The sequence below is a fragment of the Eupeodes corollae genome, chromosome 1 (assembly GCF_945859685.1).
Source record: "Eupeodes corollae chromosome 1, idEupCoro1.1, whole genome shotgun sequence".
Lineage (NCBI taxonomy): Eukaryota > Metazoa > Arthropoda > Insecta > Diptera > Syrphidae > Eupeodes > Eupeodes corollae.
The window spans coordinates 258,265,459-258,277,092 of record NC_079147.1 but is presented as its reverse complement, the minus strand read 5'-3'; the positions used below and the strand labels follow the sequence as shown (position 1 = coordinate 258,277,092).

The window sequence follows — 11,634 nt, the reverse complement described above, 5'->3', positions numbered from 1 at the left end:
CTTGTTTTTAATAAGTGCTTTAGCAACACTTTTTACCAGAATTATTTTTGTACCCATTGTGTTCCTTATGTTGCCCTTTATCCAAGTAATTTGTATTTTTTTTTTAGTGTTCAAAAATCAACATGAGACGTTCATATTACACCAGTTAACCCAAGTAGGTACATTTTACATATCCATAACTACACAGTACTGAGTACAGAGATGCATATACATACCTACATACATCGCATACCTAATGTGATATATGCGATATACTAGCTTGAGAAAAAAAAGTACCTACCTACCTACCTTACCTACTGACTGAGAGACTTTGAGACTCTGGTACTTTTATATAATGAAAAGCAAACACATCAAGTACTTTACCCCTGGAGAGTAATTAAACCCTTTTATGTGTTATAAAATATTATACAACGCGATAAAATGATTTAGGCTATAAATAGCCTTCCTTTTTCCTTGATATGGTTGTACATTTTCTATGAATGTGTGTAAAGGTAGTGTTTGTCTCAAAGTCGAGGATGCATTAAGAAGAAGATGATGTTATATGAGATTGATGTGTGTGTGTAGTTATAGTAGTATGTACCTATGACATATACCAGTAGGAAATTTGCTCACCAATGAAAATTTTGTGTGAAATCGCCAAGGAAATCAGCTACTCGAATCATTTAGGAATAGCATGCAATGAAATCCTTACTGAAAGGCATTGCGTTTTTCCTATGATTATACAATCCACCCTATCTTTTTCCTTGTAAAATATTTCATTCCCGATATGAAGCACGAGATGGGTGTTTTGTTTTTGTTTATATTTGCCTTTTTCTTCTCTACCTGCCACTGAATAATACGGAGATTGGCTTCAGTTTTAGAATTTCAATGCTCGGGTTTTTTACATACAATAAAAAATTGCCGTTCCCGTTCGTCAGCCTGGTTTGCTTCGAGAAACAAAATTATTTCCAACAACAACGACCGACGGTGATGGCGACGCATGGTTAAAGGATTGCAATGTTCGGGTTTTTTACATATCATAAAAACTTCGATTCGCGATCGTCAGCCTGGTTTGCTTAGAAACAAAGGTGTTTCGAACAACAACGCACAGTGTTCGGGGTAAGTGATTTTTTTTTGAGAGCATTGTTGTTTTTTCGAGAAACAGTTTTCAGTTGAATTTCATTGTTCATAGTGTCAACAAGTGAGTAAAGCTTAAAGTTATTAAAAAGAGTTTAGAAAATAAATTATAATTGTAAAAAAGTGAATATTTTGGTAAATTGGTAGAATTTGTGTTCAAATGGACAAGAAAAATATTCAGGTAATTTCATTTAAATTACAAATCCCTTTCTACAATTATCTAATCCTATTTTATTGCTCTTTTTTTAAAGGCTTCCGGATCTAAACAGTCGGCAATGGACTCCATTGAATTTTCACCCACAAAGCAGCCAAGGCGGATTTTTAAGAAAACGGTAATTATAACTATTATTATTTTATTAAATTAAATTTCTATATATCTGCTTTACATTTTGTATAGAATCAACAAGATATGATAGACGAAATGAGAGCGGACATTAAAAGTTTGTGTGTCACCACGGAGCAGCTAAAAAATGGAATCTGCACATTGGCAGCATTTTTTTCAATAAAATCATAAAAATTTACATGGCTGTTTTTTTTTTTAATATTTGTATCCAAAGATTTAGGTATGAGTAAAAAATAATTCGATAATAAAAACATGATTGACTTCATTTATGCACATTCACTACATTTTTCACCAGGTCAATTTGCATTAGTGAATGAGTTACATTGGCTTCCCTAAGGAAACCACTGGTCAATATTCATTTATGAAAAATGCATTCAATTTTGCAAAGTGAATTCCTTGGTGAACATTCATCACATTTTTCACCAATGTAAAGTACACAAGTATATCAGCAACTCCACTAACCCAGTGATTTCCCCGGTGTGAGTTCACGGTATTTTTCATCAACTACAATTCACTTTGGAATACACCAAATGCACTTGCTTGGTGATTTCCTCTCTGAACAGTCACCATGAAATTCACAACTTGGTGAACGCCAATCCAATCCCCATGTTAATTTCACTGATGTTTTCACCATGTTTTCATGGGGTGTAGCTTCCATTCACCAAGGAAAAAGTTGGTGATTCACCGATGAATTTTTTGAAATTTCCTACTGGGATGGTTTCAAGTTTAATGCTATACGTATTTACATAGAATATGCTTTTATATGCTTTGACTTGAAGGTTACGAAATTTTATATCATATGATGTCATTTTAATCCTTTTAATTATGAATGTATCCTTAAGAACATAGAAAGGTTAGAAAGTAGTTATTCATACAATTATTTATTGAACGATTGTTATAAAGGGTGATTTTTTAAAAACTATAAGAAAGTTTTTCAAAAAAAATCATGAAATCTTTATTTGATTAGATGGTACCGTCCACATTATTTAATGTTTGAAGATTATTGTATGCAAATGTTGACCTTGTTTGTGCCTCAAAAAGTCCATCCGCTTAGTCCAACTTTAGCATAATCTTTCCAACATTTCGGCGGGCTTGCCTGTTTAGACAAGAGCTTTAACATAGCCCCACAAAAAATAGTCTAAAGGCTTTAAATCGCACGATCTAGGCGGCCAATTCACCGGTCCCGAACGTAAAATAATATGTTAACCGAACTCGCCTCTCAATAAGTCCATTGTTGCGCGACCTGTGTGACATGTGGCACCGTCTTGTTGAAACCACATGTCATGCATCATCTCACGGTAGCACGCACCATTCACAGTTACGTTACAATGCGCATCGTCTTTGAAGAAGTACGGTCCAATGATGTCACCGCTGGATGCATGCTAGCTCTTGCAATGCTTCTGGCTTATATTCACTCCAAAATCGACAATTTTTGGCTTATTTACGTACGTATTGAGGCAAATTTCGGTAAAAAAGTGAATCTTTTTCCAACTTTCCAAGAGCCCATTCACCAAAAATTTTACGTTGCAGTAGTGCTTCAATTCTTGTACCAGCAGTCAATTTTTTGAAAGGCATCACACCTAAATCCTTCCGTACAATTTTCAACGTTTTTGAGTAACAGAGGCCCAATTGCTGCGAACGGCGACGAATTGATAATTGATGGTCATTATTAACACTGGCCGATACAGCTGCGAAATTTTCTTCAGTTCGCACTCTACTGAAGTGTGTTGATGGTTTAATATCCAACAATGTAAATTTGATGCGAAATTTAGTAACAAAAGCCGGAATAGCCACTTCAGTTCAGCGGGTCGATTAAACTGACCATAAAATGGAAGAATCGCGCGATGAACTTTGTTAACAGGCACGCATTTTGAAAATAAAATTCAATAATTTGCAAGCGTTGTTCGTTTAGAAGAAGGATTCATGGTTAAATTATAGACCAAACTGAAGATTTTTGAAAGTGAAACAAAACGCGAAACGCGAAACAGATGACGCGTTTGAACCAGTTGCAAAAAGAAAATAGGTATAAAATCACCCTTTATTAATTTTCTAAAACAGAATGCCTCATTTTATTTTTTTTTTTTTATTTTTTAACTAAATTTACAACTCATATGGTTGTCATTGAAAAGTATTAAAACTTCATGGACGGGATATTGGAAAGAATGTGCTGGAAAAATGTATGTATTAATGCATTTTCGTTAAAGATGGAAATTGTATGTATTTTTTATAGCAAATACTAATAATAAATTCCTTTTTGAATATCATACGGACTGAGCTAGGTTAGAGGTCCAGAAGCCTCGGGGCAGTAAAGAAGCGGAGCCCAACTCACCCCAAATTATTTTCAAAATAAAGTAAACCATTTTTTTTGGCTCGAGTTTTTCAATAAATAATTTATTGTGAAACCAAGTAGATTCCTTTAGTAGTGATTTTCGAGAATTCGGTAATAAAATAGTTCCGGTGATTGATCTGTTCCATACTCCTTTTCCACAAATTGAAACAACTTATTAACAATACTAGGCTTTAAATCATCCAGATACACTTTCATCAATGTCTCTGTTGCAGCGTGCAATTTTCAGCATCCATCTTTTCGATGTGATTCAGGAATCCAAATATCAAACGTACAGCTTCATAACACACAGTCACAGTAAGAGAAACGGATACCTGGTCAATCACAGGGATGAAGGCGATTACTTTGTTTGCCTTGCGTGAAAGATTTGATTCTAGTATTGCCGATTCAGGAATCATTTTCAGGTCTTGCAACATCTTGTTCGTAGCGTTGAATCTCTCCAAGATATCGTTCCAAAATATTACAAATAAAGCGGTTTCGAGACCACTCATCTTCTGTAGGCAGTGCGTTGCTTCATTCCTCACGATGTCTTTTTGTGATCTTTAATGAAAGATATGCTGGTTAGAGCTACTTCGATTTCCGAATAACCGTTGACTAAGGTTTTCGTAGTTTCAGCTCGACAAGAATAACGAGTGTCGCTGAGCTTTTTCAAGAATAAAAACTGGCTGCCTTTCTTCTCCTTTTTCAATCAGAATTCGGTACCACTCTGTACTGGCTGTGAAAAACTTATACAAGTTCCGCACGAAATCAAAGAATTGCGATGGACAAATTACCAATTAGTCAATAATAATTATTTTCCCACGAATTGAAGAACACCGATTCTTTATATACAGCAAATAATTGTCGATACACGGAATTTAATACCAGACCTCCAAGGTTGCGGGCCCACTCAGCTTTAAACGATTGGGGTACTCCCTAAAGATGGGTAGTGAATTAGAAGTTCTTCTTATCAGGGCCATTCGAGATTTTGATTTGTTACTCATTGCCGGATTGGAGTGAATAAATATAAAGCATTGATTTCCTCCCGGTTACCCCCCCCTTAATCCGGCACTGCCTACGGATATGATTCTAAAATGTTATTAAATTGGTAAAGAAAATTTCTTTTTAACGTCCCAGTAATAGTAATTTTGATTTTTATAGAGATGTATTTGCGTGTGTGTGTATGTTCGTATGTATTAATAATAACACAAAAAGATACAGAAAAGACAAAAACAAAAAAATTAATGGGTGGTTTTATTCTCATAGCAATTTAAGAAAAATGTTGGTTAACCCAAAATATCTTATGGACCAATAACGATAGCGAATAATAACGTTTTTGATATCTGATAAAATGTTAATAAAAATCAAATTCATTTTTAAAAATATAGTTTTCAACATTCAGTAAAATTTCAAGAAAGACCAAACTTTTAGTTTTGTCACAACAAAAAAAAAAAACATATTCATTAATAAAACTTGGTAAAAATTATTTTTAACTCAAATATCTTTTGAAAATATTCGTTTCAAGCTACATAATTGTATCTCCTAGAAAATACTCTTTTCGACAAAAATTAAAATCTACAAAATATAGTAGACAAAATTGATATTCGATTCTCCAATGCTCATGAAGAAATGATGATATTGAAGGTACTTCAAAATAATTTCATTCTGTGTTCAATTTTCTTAAAAATCTGTATTTGTTTATAATAAGAAATAAAACCCTTTCTCGAAATACTACTAACATTGGTAAAATTCTGAAAACTTTCTTAACAAAACAGGAAAACCTACAAAAACAACCAAAAACTGATATGAAATGGTTTTCGACTCAAGTATAGGGAAAACAAAGAAAGATATTAACTTCAAATTATTTATCTTACACAAAATGTTGTTATTAATATTTTGTTAAAGATGTAAGCAAGATAAATCGACAGACGGGATGGGAAGTTATCACTTTGGGTCGCATCGCAGCGTCTTTTGTGACCAATTGCTTTGACAAATTGAAAAACTTGTTCAAATATCCCACATGTGTTCCATTAGGACTTATATTTGCTTACAGTGTTAGTAAAAATTTAAATTTTTCTAAAAATTTTAGGCAACATAAGTTTTTGCCTAAAAGCTTACTAATGTATGGATAAAACAATCTCCCAAATTGCATAGAATTAATTAGAAGCTATGTTAATTGTTATTTCTGTTTTATTAACTTCCCATAGGAAGTTATTGTAATGGGTCCGATTTGTCAAATTGAAAATTTTGACATTTCTCGACGTTTCAAGATCCCTAGAGTCGAAATAAAAGATTTTTAGAAAGATGTCTGTGCGTGCGTGTGTACGTACGTTCGTACGTCCGTACGTCCGTACGTCCGTACGTTCGCGACGTTTTTTTCGTGGTCCATAGCTCAAGAACCAGAAGAGATATCGATTTCAAATAAATTTTGTTATACAGATAATAAGACAGAAAGATGCAGAAAGGGCTCTCAAGAAAATTGAGTGGGTGGTTTTTTTACCATAGCAGTTTGAAAAAAAGGTGAAAATTTTGGTTAACCCTAAATATCTTACGAACCAAAAATGCTATAGACTTGAATTAAATTTTATATAATATATTGTAACGTGATACCAAACAAGTATATTTTTTAAAAAAAATCAATATAACGGTTGTTTTTATAAATCAATAAAACTGAAAAAAAAAATTTGTCACCTCCAAAATTTTACGACTGAAATATGATTTCATCTCCAAAACAATTTTGTGCAACGAATAATAATGTTTTTGATATCTGATAAAATTTTGAGAAAAATCTAATTGACAGTTTTTTTACAAAAAATAAAAACCTAAACAAAAAATTAATAAAAGTTGGTAAAAATTGATTTTCGACTCAAATATTTTTCCAAAACTTGTAGATATTGGCTTTTAACAACTTTTATCTTTCAACAAATATTGTTGTCAACATTCAATCAAATTTTGAAAAAAATCGAATTGACAGTTTTTGTGCAAAAAATTAAAAACCTAAAAAAAATTTACCAAAAGTTGGTGAAAATTGATTTTTGACTCAAATATCTTTTCAAAAATTTGAAATATTTTCTTCAAACTAATTTTATCTTATAAGAAATATTGTTTTCAATATTCGATAAAATTTGGAAAAAAATTGACAGGTTTTTTACAAAAAATAAAACTTAAAAAAAAAACAATACTAAAACTTCGTAAAAATTTACTTTCGACTCAAATAGCTGTTCAAAACTTAAAAATATTGGCTTGAAACTTATTTTATTTCACAGAAAATATTGTTTTCGATATTCAGTAATTTGTATATAAGAATCCAACAGTCCGTTTTTTCATTAAAAAAAAAATCTACAAAAAATAGTACGCAAATTTGGTAAAAATTGGTACGAGTATATATATCGACAGACAGGATGGGAAGTTATCAGTGTGGGTCGCATCCCAGCCTCTTTTTTACTGATTGGTCTTTGTGTTGTTAAAGAGAACATCACTCCTTTTTTCGAATATAGCAAGTTTAGTTTGGAGTTAATCCGAAACCATCTTATCTTAGGTAATTGAGTAAAAATTTGAAGATGTATTTTACTTGAATATATTTTCATACAAAAAGTTAATGAAAAGTTCTCAATTCCTTAAATCTTTCAGGCCCAACATCAGAATTTCACGGTTAATTAAAAGAAAACAACACAAGTCTGAGGTGTTAATTGAATATCAACATATCCTTGTTGTCCGTAGTACGTGATATCTCCGCATATAACATCCTCCATGAAAACTCCATCACATTCTTTTGTCATTTAGTACCCATCATATATGAATATTCGCTTTCGCTCATTTCGTTTTGTCTTTCATATCCTTTTTGCCAAAAGGGGCCACGTGAATGCCGCCATACTTCCGTCATAAAGTGAATATAAAATGACAAAGGAACCTTTTATTCTGTAAAAATAAAGAAAATACAAAAAATTGAGAGTATAAAACACCCAACCCTTCTGCAAACGCAAACGAATGATAGTCGAGTGCAGAAAAATTGCAGATGATTACCTCCACCTACATCCGTCATCACTGGCAACACACAATAGTCCTTTCTCATCTCTTCGCTGTTGAATCCTTCAACAAACTGACGGGTGTTGCGCGGGTGATGATAATAACACGAAAATTGCATGTGGCGTCGTCGTCGGTCGCGGCCGCCTATAGTAAGTTGATCGCGCTGCAGAATCACCCAGTTACACTCCCAAATGGGATGGGTGGATTTTATGGAGGGCGGTGCAGTGGAGTGGTGATGTAAATGTGTAAAATGATGTCCTGTCAGAAAGGCATTTTGATAGGTATGCGTTTGACATTGACGAATCGATGATGCAAAAATAGCAAAATGTCACCCATCGTCATCCCTGCGGAATGCGTCAATATGGATGTGGACTATGTTTTGCAGAAAATATGGCAATGGCATTGTCTTGGCGTTGAGAGTTGATTCTTCTTGCAGGACGTAGATTTTGTTTTCTCCCTTCATTTGTTTATTTTTCTTTTATGTATGTTTTTTTTTTAATAAAAATTTTTCTCATCACGAAAGCACTCAAGTGTATTACTCAACTCCGCTGCTGATAGCAATTTTCTGTTAATACACTTTATTTCAGTTTTTTATTTCTTTCGGTTGATTGAATACAGAACCCGTCATGTCACCTCCACCGACCGCGCGCTAAGGACGATAAGGATAAGCGACTTTATACCAGCGCTTGACACATAATTGCTTGGGCGAATAAAAGGCGACCAATTTAACCTCCATTACGTAAATGCATTTCAAATAATTGCTTGTCGTCATGCCACAGGAGTCCACTTCAATTTGTATATTTCTTTTCTTTTTTTTGTAGTTAACGGTAAGGCTTTGCGGTCTTCAGTGCCAGTCCCAGAGCACACACATGGTATTTATTTTTTTTTAATATGTATTTTGGTCCCCAGGGAGGATATATTGATTTTCAACAACAACAACAAAATATTTAAAAAATATGTGACTATTTTTAAGCGCAAAGATAAGACATGGTGTCAAATCGATAATTTTTTAAAGATTTTCAACTGTAAGGACCTAATATCCTGTTTTATGTCTTGGGAAAATTACACACTTATTTTTGAAGCTATACAATAATAAGTATACGTGTCTACCTATATTAGAGAGTGTCTCACTAATTAGTCCTCCTGCAGTACATCAGGCTCCAAGAAAAGAGACATGAGATGACACAAAAGGACAGTAGGCAGATTGTCCCTCTGGATGTTAAGATGTTTATTTATGGCATTCTTCTACGTCTATGGACATATGGGTTGTGTTATGATCTGAGTTATATTTATGAAGGATATGACTCTGTGTGCGTACCTATACCTTACTTAAACGGTTAAGGGTATTATGTAATTAGCATGGGAAATTTACTTGTTTATGGATCGTTTCATGTTCAATTTGGGTATATTTAGAGTAGGTATATGGTTATCTAGACCTATACCTAAGTGAAAGAAAAATGTGTTTCAAATTATTTTTTATATTGGTAATTTTGGACCATGGGTACTTTCTTCTAGATTTTTTTTTAGGTATGGTTGTATGACATAAGGGAAAGAATACGGTTTCAATTTTTGTTTTTATTTAAAAAAGGAAAGCCTCAAGATGTTTATTTAAGCGTAGATTTTCAATTAAAATTCGGAAAAAGTAGTGGTCCAAAATGGATTCCTTGTGGTATCCTTTAAAAAATGTTTTAAAAAATCAGCTTTGAAGATATAAAGCTTGTAAATTTCTTTGAAACAATCTTCCTAAATTGTAAACGAATGAGCATCAAAAAAATAAAAAGGACTCACATATTTTATTGGAAACTAACTTTTTTTTTACCATACATTTGTGACATTTTCTGTTTCATTTCATTTTGTTCCTCAATTGCCTTCAAGTTAACAGAAAAGATTTTATAATCGCGAAGATTCTCGGAGCATTCGTGGTATTTCTTATGAAACATTAACATCAAATTACAAAAATAAAAATGTATTGTTGTTAATTTATTCCTGTTTTTGTATTTAATTTTCTCACCTTGTGTAGATCAAAAACATCAGAAGTACAATTAATACTTGAGAGAATTAATAAATAAATAAAAATCTTTCAATAAGAACAACTCACATAATATATTAAAAAATAATTCCTTGTTTTTATACCATTAATTAATCAAGCATTTTTAAGACTGATAGGTTGGATAGAAAAAGTATTCCCATTTGATAAGATTTAATTTAAATCATTGAAGACATTAGTATAATTAGAGATAAGTATGTATGTATGTAAGTACTAATAGCCCTTCACTATGTGATTTCATCAATTCACGGGTCAACACGAAATTCCACTATTTTACTTTTTCGTTTATGTCATAAGTACCCATCATATTTGTATTGTATTGTCCTTGCTAACGTTGTTCAAAATTCATGATGTGTTGATGAAAACGTTTTTCTGGCTCTAACCTTTGCTTCCGATAACTGGGGAAAAAACTTTTACAAGTATCCAAAAGCTTCTGAAGTCTCATCCAGTTTTTTTACCAATTGTTTTCCGCTTCATCAATAGGCTCAAATTTAACGTTTTGTTTTCCGACACATGATTCCGTTCTCACAGGCTATGACCGTTGAATAGTGTTTGGAATCCGCTCTGAATTCCTTTTAGCACAGATAACACGGATACTTTTTATATCCACTTTGTAATCCCCTTAAGTTGAGAGTAAAAGTCGCAATACTTTACAGATTCAAGCAAGATTTTGACACTCATCATTTTCTTTAAGATGCACTGAGTGAGCGATTGGAAAGGACGGATATTTATTTCTGTTGTGTAACAGAAAAGCTTTAAAGCTATTATATTCATTTAATCGCTTAATTAAAAAGAGGCTGGGATGCAATTTTTACCAAATTTGCGTACTTTTTTTGTAGATTTTATTTTTTATGAAAAAACGGACTGCTGGATTTTTGTATAAAAAATTACTGAATATTAAAAACAATATTTTCTGTAAAATAAAATAAGTTTGAAGCCAATATTTTTAATTTTTGAAAAGCTATTTGAGTCGAAAGTAAATGTTTACCAAGTTTTAGTATGGTTTTTTTTTAGAGTTTTATTTTTTGTAAAAAAAACTGTCAATTCCGATTTTTTTCAAAATTGTGCTGAATGTTAAAAACAATATTTCCTATAAGATAAAATTAGTTTGAAGCCAATATTTCAAATTTTTGAAAAGATATTTGAGTCGAAAATCAATTTTTACCAACTTTTATTAATTTTTTTTAGGTTTTTATTTTTTGTAAAAAAAAAATGTCAATTCGGTTTTTCTCAACATTTTTTAGAATGTTGAAAATAATATTTCTTATAAGATAAAATAAAATTGAAGCCTAAATTTCAAGTTTTTGAAAAGATATTTGAATCGATATTCAATTTTTACCAACTTTTGTTAAATTTTGTTTAGGTTTTTATTTTTTGTAAAAAAAACTGTCAATTCCATTTTTCTCAAAATTTGTCTTAATGTTGAAAACAATATTTCATATAAGTAAATATTAGTTAGAAGCTATTATCTCTAATTTTTGAAAAGATATAGGTTTTTATTTTTTATAAAAAAAACTATCAATTAGATTTTTTTTCAAAATCTTATCAGATGTCAAAAATATTATTTTTCGTTGCACAAAATTGTTTTTGAGATGAAATCATATTTTGGTCGTAAAATTGTGGAGGTGACAATTTTTTTTTTCAGTTTTTTTGATTTAAAGAAAAAAACGTTAATTGGATTTTTTTCCAAAAATAAATTTGCTTTGTATTACGTTACAATATATAATTTAAAATTTAATTCAAGTCGCTAGCGCTACGCTACGGACGTACGAAACG

General features: G+C 31.9%; 1 long non-coding RNA gene across 1 annotated transcript; it reads left to right on the top strand.

The window, feature by feature from the left end:
- The first annotated feature begins 1,118 nt into the window (after positions 1-1,118).
- LOC129942077 (uncharacterized) lies at positions 1,119-1,637 on the top strand. Its single transcript, XR_008780970.1, has 3 exons — positions 1,119-1,297; positions 1,368-1,448; positions 1,514-1,637. It is a non-coding gene; the product is annotated as an uncharacterized LOC129942077 (long non-coding RNA).
- Positions 1,638-11,634: the final 9,997 nt, after the last annotated feature.